Source organism: Paramisgurnus dabryanus, chromosome 9 (assembly GCF_030506205.2).
Source record: "Paramisgurnus dabryanus chromosome 9, PD_genome_1.1, whole genome shotgun sequence".
Lineage (NCBI taxonomy): Eukaryota > Metazoa > Chordata > Actinopteri > Cypriniformes > Cobitidae > Paramisgurnus > Paramisgurnus dabryanus.
In genome coordinates, this window is record NC_133345.1 from 25,871,467 (window position 1) to 25,882,631 (window position 11,165).

General features: G+C 35.1%; 1 long non-coding RNA gene across 1 annotated transcript; it reads left to right on the forward strand.

Moving 5' to 3' along the window:
- The first annotated feature begins 8,319 nt into the window (after nucleotides 1-8,319).
- Nucleotides 8,320-9,842, forward strand: LOC135773226 (uncharacterized). Its single transcript, XR_012337282.1, has 3 exons — nucleotides 8,320-8,835; nucleotides 9,118-9,179; nucleotides 9,339-9,842. It is a non-coding gene; the product is annotated as an uncharacterized lncRNA (long non-coding RNA).
- The last annotated feature ends 1,323 nt before the right edge of the window (nucleotides 9,843-11,165 follow it).

Sequence of the window (11,165 nt, forward strand, 5' to 3'; positions counted from 1 at the left end):
TTGTAGAGTGTGCTTGTTGCTGTTTTAATTGTTTATATTCTCACACTATTGCTATATCAAACACCCAATAAAGTCACGTGGCTTTTTTACATACAGTGCTGATGGGAATTGTGCCCTCTAGTGTTAAAATGCAGTTGCAAAACTTCATATAATACCTCACACACTAAACCACATAGATACTGTATATACTTTAAAATGACAAGTTAGCATATCTCTGATACCCAAGTCTTCCTTATTTTATCAATAAACATTAATTTCTCAGCCTACTACAAAGAAATAAAGAGGTATTGTCAAATATCTTCTCTAATATTTAGATCATTCTTAGTAACCACAAAAAGAGTCACAGGAAAGCAAATATTTTCTTAGCAGCTTAAAAATGATGGACCACAGCAATGGAAGAACATTGTAACAACAACATTCTCAGTTTGTGTATGGTCCTTCTCAATGGTTACATTAAAATAAACACCAAGAGGGAAAGATGATCTCCGTAAGTGTTTAAAGTGTAAAAAATTCCAGCCGTTGCTTCATCTTCATTTATTTTAACTGGAAATAGAGCGCACTGGCTGCGGTTAGAACCACAAGTGCTTTACTGTGAGAGATGGCAAATGAATGCACATGTTTCCTTGACTACAGAGCTGAATTTGATAAAAAGCAGTTGTCGAATTAAAAAAAGAATACATTTCTGTTGCACGAACATAAACATATCATTTGCCTGACTTAAAGCGATTACTCAAATCTGATTCAATCCTATTTTGTTGTATATGCAAAATGACAAAAACTTTTATTGATTCAGAACAGCACTTTACCACCCTTTTAAATCTCAGACTTAAACTATGTAAAACTCTTGCAACATAATAATTTTGAAACCAGCACTTGGCCAGATCTATCACTATTACAATAAACCATTACTGTGAGTCTATTCACAGAGAAAGAGCCTAATAGATCTGATATGGGGTTAAATCAGGAAGGAGAGAAATGGAGCTAATCTGCAAAAGTGTCATCGCCCTTGTTCCACATGCAGTCAAGTCTCCAGGCAGCATTAAATCACACTATTTCAAGCGACTTGCATCAAAAGAGTTTTAATCTTTTTGTTTATTATATATTTTCACTCCTAGTGTAAACTAAACTCGGGCGTCCAAATATGCTTTCAGCGCTATGGGGAGAGGTGGGGCTTTGATGAAGACTGATAGTCTCTCTGAGGAACTATAGCTGCTGCTAATCAGGTTAAGTTTTCTGGAGCTATGTTTCAGTGTCATGTGCAGGAGCACAAGCTCATAGTAAAAACATACACCTTATAAGGTTGACATGAACTAACACTGAACAATACTTTTGCAGCATTTATTAATCTTAGCTAATGTTAATTTTTGCAATTACTATGTTTTTTCTTTAAATAGATACACTGCAAAAACATTTGTAAAAAGTAAAAAAAACCTCAGCTTTAAAATATATTAGTTAACTTAAAAAGTTGCATAAAAAAGTTGAATTAACTCAAAATTTAAAGGCAGTAATGTAACTTACTTTTTTAACTGTTAACATGAATTAATGCAGAATGAACTAACATTAACAAAGATAAATAAATGCAAAAACTTTTATAAACTTTTATTAAAGGTTTTGATCCACTTTGAATGTTGACTAGTGTATATTTTTAATTGCTAGTATTAGTATATGAAAATTTTTTGATGTTCATAAATGCAACCTTGATAAGTGTTTTTCATAAAAAATTAGATTAAATCAAAGACAATTGCTTAAGTCTCCTCAAAAGCTCAAATATCTCCTCCAAAGATCTCAACAAAATACTGAACTCTGATTTTCCAAGACACCATTTTGTAATTAAACATCAGAGATTTGAATATGTACACAAGGTCAAAGTTAGGTTTATTGTCATTTTCCTCAGAGCAGAGAGAAAACAAAATCACAGTTCCCATTGGTGCATCCATAGAATATAACAACATACACTCACCTAAAGGATTATTAGGAACACCTGTTCAATTTCTCATTAATGCCATTATCTAATAAACCAATCACATGGCAGTTGCTTCAATGGATTAAGGGGTGTGGTCCTGGTCAAGACAATCTCCTGAACTCCAAACTGAATGTAAGAATGGGAAAGAAAGGTGATTTAAGCAATTTTGAGCGTGGCATGGTTGTTGGTGCCAGACCGGTCTGAGTATTTCACAATCTGCTCAGTTACTGGGATTTTCACACACAACCATTTCTAGGGTTTACAAAGAATGGTGCGAAAAGGGAAAAACATCCAGTTTGCGGCAATCCTGTGGGCGAAAATGCCTTGTTGATGCTAGAAGTCAGAGGAGAATGGGCAGACTGATTCAAGCTGATAGAAGAGCAACTTTGACTGCATAACCACTCGTTACAACTGAGGTATGCAGCAAAGCATTTGTGAAGCCACAACACACACAACCTTGAGGCGGATGGGCTAACAGCAAAAGACCTGTTCCACAAGCTAACCAAAATTGGACAGTTGAAGACTGGAAAAATGTTGCCTGGTGTGACGAGTCTCGATTTCTGTTGAGACATTCAGACTGGTAGAATTTGGGCGTAAACAGAATGAGAACATGGATCCATCATGCCTTGTTACCACTGTGCAGGCTGCTGGTGGTGGTGTAATGGTGTGGGGGATGTTTTCTTGGCACACTTTAGGCCCCTCAGTGCCAATTGGGCATCCTTTAAATGCCACGGCCTACCTGAGCATTGTTTCTGACCATGTCCATCCCTTTGTGACCACCATGTCACCATCCTCTGATGGCTTCTTCCAACAGGATAATGCACCATGTCACAAAGCTCGAATCATTTTAAATTGGTTTCTTGAACATGACAATGAGTTTAATGTACTAAAAAAGCCCCCAGATCTCAACCCAATAGAGCATTTTTGGGATGTGGTGGAATGGGAGCTTTGTGCCCTGGATGTGCATCCTACAAATCTCCATCAACCGCACGATGCTATCCTATCAATATGGGCCAACATTTCTAAAGAATGTTTTCAGCACCTTGTTGAAATTAATGCCACGTAGAATTAAGGCAGTTCTGAAGGCGAAAGGGGGTCAAACACAGTATTAGTATGGTGTTCCTAATAATCCTTTAGGTGAGTGTGTCACACCACCATGCAGGTTTAACTGCTCTATACACCAATAAATAGGCATTTTTTAAATTATGTACACAGTATATACAGATTATGGACAATATGTTTACAGTACTTCTGACAGTAACCTTTCACATTACATACAAGACAGATTGTCTGAACTATTCTACCCTGTCAATTCTGTCACTGGGGCTGTACCCTTTCAACACTGTTGCACCTAAAGAGTTAATATTAGTATCTTAAAAAATACATATTGGTACTTCGAAGATATTGGTACCAAATTTACCATATCAAAGGGTACTACCCCACTGAGAGCTTGGACCATTTTTTTCTGACAGTGCATATACATGGTTAATTAGTATTTAACAAATAGTTAAAAAGTATTGTTATAGTACTAATTGTCACATTTGTTTCCTTTTATTTCTCTTTTAGAAACGTTATGATACTTAAATGACACATAATTGAGAATTAAATCTTCTGAGCTTATGAGAAAAAACTTTCTAGACACACATGCAATGCAAAACAGATATTTGCTGTAGTGCCCAACACATTGCACCCCTGCACAGTTTAGGAGCTAAAAATTTTATTAAGGGTGACATGAATGGTCAATAGAGGGGTGGCAGTGTTAGTAAAGTTGTTTTTCTTCTTTCCCCACATGCTCACCAAAATCTGCACCCCTGCACATGCAAATAATCATGAGGCAAACCAGGTTTCCAATTATTACTTATGTATATTGTATTACTTAATCTACATTTTCACACTTTGCTCTGCATAACCATTTTAAAAGCTAAGCCTCCACAACGCAGCTGAGATAATGCTTCTGTAAAAGACTTATTGTAAAAGCTAATGGAATAGACTTCTATTAAATGTAAAACCTGCTCACTGAAATGCAATTACGTCATATTCACTGATGATTGTATGTTTACATATATTTTCAGATCGCTGACTGGTTGTAATAAGAGGTTAGTCAAATAAATATCTCTCACTCGCACATATGGCCGCGCACGGTAATTGACATGATTACTTATGTGACTCACACCATGAAAGTACAATTTTTGAGGGAATAACATAAAACCATTTAGAAATAAACTTTCAAGTGTTGTTCTATGAGCCAAACTAAATATTATACATATAACCACCATCTCAGTGGATTATGCACCAGCTGGCGTTGATATGGTCATTTTCCTCCACATGAACCAAAGAATTTAAATTGACCAGCAGCTGCTGAATGAGCACATTTTATTACAAATTTCCAAATAGCCATTAAACCAAAACCAAATCCGACATCAGAAATTCATTACTGATGACCAACTGCAGTATTTCAGGTGTTTTCTAGTACACCTGCACTTTTTCCCAACTGTGTCAATTTTAAAATAATCTCAAGACCAACATTACACACACCTATATTGAGGGATCCTATTGACTAACACAGGCTATCCTCAAAACAATTGGTTCTGAAAGCCAGATGTGCCAGCCAAATGTCTGAATGAAAATGTTTATGCGTGTCTACACGTACCTTTTATAGTTGAACGTGTAAGCTCTGTGAAGGCTCCCAAGATCCATTAGCATGGGCAGGTTGCCCCTGTCACAGACCACCCGGCTGTCTGGTTCACACTTAACCTAGGGGAAGAAACTTGACTCCTTTTTAGCCTCCCAAAGAGGCCTTTAAAAGTGCATTTAGAGGGCCACTCTCTCCGGACTATAGCCGGCCCGCCAAACATCATACAGAGATACACAAACAATGTGTGAGACTACCAGAGACTAAATAACAAAGAGAAACTGAGTTTAATTATTAATACGAGAGGCTGCCAATGTGCGTGAAATTATAGGGGTCTGAGATATAAAAAAAGTAATTACAAGGGTCATTGTCATCCAAGATCAAAACCATCTGTGACCGTTTGTGTCCCACAATAAAATCTGAACTTGAACCTGGTAGGACTGCACACCAAAAGGTTATAAATGTAGCAGTTGACAGTAACGTTGTGTTGTTAACATTACAAAATGCATTAGCAATATAGTTTGTCAGCATTTATTAATCTTGGTTAATGTTAGTTAATGCCAATAGTTGTTTGTGTTAACATTCCGTTACAACTTTTGACTTCCTGGGATTGGTGATGTAGACAAGACCGACATTATCATAATTTCTCCCACTTCAGACTCACAGCTTGTAAGTTTACTCCTGTTAGCATTGCATTATGAGCGAATCTTTCAAACATGGCAAGGAGTGTCACATTTCCTGCTGACGTCAAAGGTATTCAGGTCAATCACAATAAACTGAGAGCTTTTCAAATCCATGCGTTTTTAGAAAGAGAGTGAAATCTGGGCCTACAAAAATGTACGGCATGTGGAAAATAATGTGTTGCTTTTGCCATAAACCACGCAAACACATTGTATTATGTGTCAATGACGTGACGTTAATTATTTTGTGTCCGTATGGATAAATAAAATTTAAAAGGGTCAAAATTTCTAAATAAATTTGCAGATTACTTGCATACATTCTCTTTTTTGAGGACCAAGTCTAAAATTTCTGGTTTTATTTCAATGTGGTGTAACCGATCTGTGTCAACTGGTGTAACTAGTTTTGTGGAAAATGTGGAATAAAATACATACATTTTTACATAATTTGTCAAAGATTATTTAGAAAACAGAGCTGTTTTCAGCATATGTCAGGACAAATATTACAAGAACACATTAAAATGTACATTTAGAAATAACAAAAAAAATTATATTTTAAAAAGATTGTTTTTATGATTACGCTTACATGCCAATATTTAATATTTTTCATTCTTTTGCACAATTGGCGGTTACACCATTTGAAATTTCAGGTCTATTCAATCTTAACTTTTATAAAAATGGTGCAAATGTAATTTTTTATTGCATAAAATGAACATAAATAGACTGTGCATTGAAATAAACCTGATGCATGCTTTTAAAAAAATAAAAAATAATTTCTCATCTTGCTAAACTTTTTTGTCACTGACCCTTATACCAAATACACAAAATAACCTTGTTTTTTCAGTAATTAAATACGTGCTCTTCACTGTAAAAAATACTTTGCTGCCTTAAAATGTTTTGTTGAATCAACTTGGATTTACAAGTCATTTCAACTTACTATTATTTATCTTGACTAGAGTTGAGTTGTTATAACTACAGGTGAGTTGTTATAACTTATAAATTTAAGTTGACTTTTCTGCACTATATTTTATAAGTTGTGACAACTAATTTCTGTCGACATTACTTGTAAATCTGTGTTGATTTAACAAAGAATTTTAAGGCAGCAAAGTTTTTTTTACAGTGTTTAACATGAACTGAAAATAATAAAATTTTGCTAAAGCAATAACTACACTGTTAGATGTCGCTGTAGATTTAGCAGTACATTACTGTAAAAATCCACAGTACTATACTGTATGTGTACATTACAGTACAGTACTGCAGTTCATAATGCATTCTGGGTAAATTTGTTTGAGCGGGAAAATTTTACAGTATATTTTGGTCTTGATGTAACCTTGCTGTAGCCATTGCTGTAATGTGCCAGGTGTAGTTGCAATAATTAGAGAAAGTGCGCCAGAGTCAAATCACACAGACAGAGCACAACTCCTGGCTGCAGCTGAAGCAGGACGATTGATTTCTGGCAGTTCGGTAAGTTTGAAATATTTCTGTTTCATGAAAACTTAATTTTTAGTTTTAGAATGTTGTCAATAGTTTGTTGTTTTAAACGTGCAATGAGAGAGAAAAACGGTCGCCAACAAAGTTTCAATCTCCCTCAGAAAGTAAGCTAACGTTACACACAGATGTCTACCGCTGCTTTAACTCGCTTTACACCTTTATTAATGAATATAGGGTTGTTTTAACTAAATTATGAGGGTTTTGGTGAGTTTATATTGTGTTGAAAGTGTGGTGACAATGAAACTATTTTTAACGAAATGGACAAAGACAACCCGCCAGCGCGGTCTTGCGGTCCCAGCATAATGGTCGTTTATCTCGGCGTTTCATCCGTTCAGTTAGCGTCAGAGAAAAGTATTAAAGGCGCTCTAAGCGAATAATGTGCGACGTCACTTCCTGTTGATGTTTGAACTGTTTTCAAACAGACAGAGCGTAGCTAACTCCTCCCCCTCCCCCTCCCTTCCGTGCTTTCATGAACGCGCCCAACCCCCACCCCCAAATCCTTCTTGTCGTTTATTGGCTGGAACACTTTGTTATGGTTTCTGTTTGTAGGTTTGGCCATTTGTTGATATTGCCGTTGTATGAAGCCTGGGCTGTCTACAGAGATCGCGTTTTTTTACAGTTTGATCAGCGGACAGGCAGCAAGCAGATAGTGAGGAGATGTTTCCGGTATGTAACAAAAAATGTTTTATGGTCTAAAACGCTTCAATTCGCTTAGAGCACCTTTAAGTTCGACTGTTTGGCAAGGCTGACTCGTGGTTGTAAACAGACAGTAGTACCGAACTACTCCACAGAAGTGAAAACAAGAAACCTCATATTTAACTGGATACATGCATCGAACTCATCGCAGCTTTAACTTCGACCAAATATAATTCAGACCTGGGCTCATCTTAATATCAGATGAACGTAAGGGATTGCCGCGCTTATTGTTGTTGTTATTATATTACGGTAACTTATATCAGCAAAAGCAGAGAATATCTTCTCTAAAGCGTTTTACACGTCCAGTAAGTTGTCCAATACATTTTTATGGCATATTGTTTCCACCACTTCAGATGCATTACATGCAGTAAGTTATATATAAGTTTCCAAAACACATCAAATCAATGCACGAAAAGAGAATGGGCTCCGCATTTACGTACCTTTGTCTTCTCGTCTCTGTCATCTGATCATTCATCTCTGGATGTAAAATAGTCCAATATAACATCGTGTAGGAAACTGGCATCACCAGGATTGCTCAGATTTAGGCGATCATGTTTATCTTTAAAGTGAGCAGCTAGCTACTTAGTTAAAAAACTTTGTGTGAAATAGCGTGTTACACCGCAGCCGGTCCGGGTTAAACATTAAAGAGACAGTCTTTTTACCTTGTCACTATAAATCGCTATTTTCTGCACTAAACGAGATATTTTCAGAGATTTTCTGTAGACAAGATGTTATAGAATAATAATTAAAAAAAAGGCTTATTTAGATATTTATATATAATATAACAACTAATATATATATATATATATATATATATATATTTGTTTTACAACTGACTAAACACTTACAGAAAGGTTTTATTTGTTAGCATAGCATGATAATTAATACATTTTTAAATCAATCACTTTGTCTCTGCACAATGAACATTATCAAATATTATTAATGTTGTAAAATATATTGTTCATTGTTAGTTCATATTAGCTAAGGCATTACCAAATGTTAAGGAATAAACTATTGTAGTAAAGTGTTACTAAATTTTCTTTTACCATTTCCTTCACAATGTCTATTTATTTCTATGGCTAACAGATTTTGTAACATTTGTCTTTTTTACAGTCTTACCATTGCTTGTAAGCTGGATTGGGTAAGATGGATCATCTTTAAAGGAACCAGGCAAGTACATGATGTACAGTTACAAGTCATGTATTTTTTTGACTGCAATATTAAATGCTTTCACGTCACATGTAAAAGTACACAGGAATGTGGCTAATCACCTTTTATTTGTAGTTTACCTGAGTGTCCTTGCACTTTTCAGGAGTTAAGGCAGATGTGGAGGCACAACGGGTGACACCAGACACACACCAAGCACATTATGTTCGGTAAGTTTGTACTTTACCACTACAGCTTCTTTAAATTCCCATGTATACACTCATTCACAATTCCCACACACAACACTGTAACACGACCATACACAACATGTACAGAATTGTCTTAGTTTGCCATGTAGAAATATACAAACAGAAATATTCAGACTTTGGTTATAAGAAATGTAATAATTGTATTTATTGAGCAGAGGTGTCCCCGGACTTTATTGACAAAAGATTTTGTTTTCAGAATTAAAAATTGTGTCCAAATCAGTAACAATTGTACTTTCTGTTCAGGACATTCAATCATGACATGATCCATGTGGATGCTGTCCATTGAGGAAAGAGTTTGTTCAGAGGTAAGTGAATCTTCTGTATTTTTATGTAATTAGGTGTGGAACAGTAGAATAAGAGCAAAAGGTTTCAGAATAGGAGTAAATTCATGGCTGAGTTTAGTTTTTTAAGAATCTTTTTCTATCTTATATTTGTTGACTTAATGTTTATGATATTTCTAACAGGTTTCTGGATAGAATTAATTCCAAAGATGGGAAAAAGTGCACATCCAGACAAGGAGCAAGCAAAAAGACAAGGAACTTGGTGCAGAGAAAAGCTGTGGCGATTAACCCCCATGTGAACAGCTTCATGCAGTCCCTGATTAAGTTCGAATGGACGACTTCAAAGTAAAGGCCACTGTGGTCTGTCTGCCACAGTTTAATGCATTTATTTTTAGTGTTAAATGAAATTCAAGTAGAATATTTAAAACTATGGGCCAGTGTTGTTTTTACCACAGTGAAATGTTACCTTTTAGTCGATGATGGACTTTAAACTGAAAACTTCAAACTATGGACCAGTGTCCTATTTGCCTGAGTTAAATATGTTACAGCAGGGGTCTTCAAACTTGTTTATACTTGTTGATTTTATTTTATTTAACTTGTTTATATGTTTATTATTGTTTAAAATCTTGTTTTAAATATGTTTTGTTTCAATTAAATGTTTTTTTAAATAAAATTTTGATACATACATTGCTTGAATTGCCTTTTAATTCATTATGTTTTAATTTAGCATTTTTACCATATTAATAACTATAGATTTAAACCTAAATCTCTATCTATTTTATATAATATTATTGTATTAACTGTAATAAGTAATAAATAGTATTTATGGGTCAATATAGACATTACAGTAAATTACTGTAAAAATAGACTACTGTAATAAAATATTGTAAAATTACAGTACAGTACTGCTTTGTAACTATACAGTACTAGTTTGTGTACTGTAAAATGGTATTACAGTACAGTACTGTAAAACCAAAATACAGTAACTTACTGGCAACCGTGCTGCCAGTACCGTACTGTAAAAATACAGGGAAATCGTTAACAGTGTAATGTTAACAAATAACCTTAGATAGGGAGATATTTTGAGTAATGTATGTAACCAAATCTCTTCTTTCTTAGACTAATGTTTTCTGTGCATTGTATAAAAATGATTATACACATGCAAATATTTTTATTATATGTATGTATGTGGGGAAAATTTTTTTCTATGGCATTACTGTGAAGAACCCTTTAGCAACTTAATTTCTTTTTAGGAGTATTTACCAGAATTTAATAATCTATTGAAATTCTAAATGAATTCAAAATTCATGATGGTTTTGAAATAATTTAACATTTTTAGGCTTACAATAACTGTAATAAATTGGTACTTTAAACAAATACGAAGAGGAAACTCTAATTGAAAAACTCATATCAAGTTACCCAAGAAAGAAAAAATAATGCGTCTACATAAGAAGGATGTGATCATTCAGCAACTGTTTGAGATAAGAGAAGTTTGTCTGATGGGATCTGGAATGAATTAGCACTGGTAGAGCTCTTATTGTGTGACACCGGTGCTTGGCCTTTCACAGCTCATTACTGTGTGTCCAATCAGAGCAGGTCAGTGTGACTTCTGTTTATTTATACACACAGCCAGCCGTAGCAGCTATTTGGCAGCTTTCTTCACCAGGCAGCCTTAAACACTCCCACATTGAGCCGAATCTGCCTGGACACATTTAACATGTTATCAGACAGAGTACAACCTCTTTAACACACAACGCACGCATGCATCACATGCACACGCCTACATCAGCACAACAGACATGTTTATTTCTTTTGATATAAAAATAGTTAAACGGTCAATATGCCATCAAATGCAGATTAAAGGGACACTGTACTTAAAAAAAAAATGGTTTTATTTAAATATTTTCCAGCTCCCAAAGAGTTAACCATATGATTTGTACCGTTTTGGAATCCATTCAGCTGATCTCCGGGTCTGGCGCTGCCACTTTTAGCATAGCTTAGCATAATCTA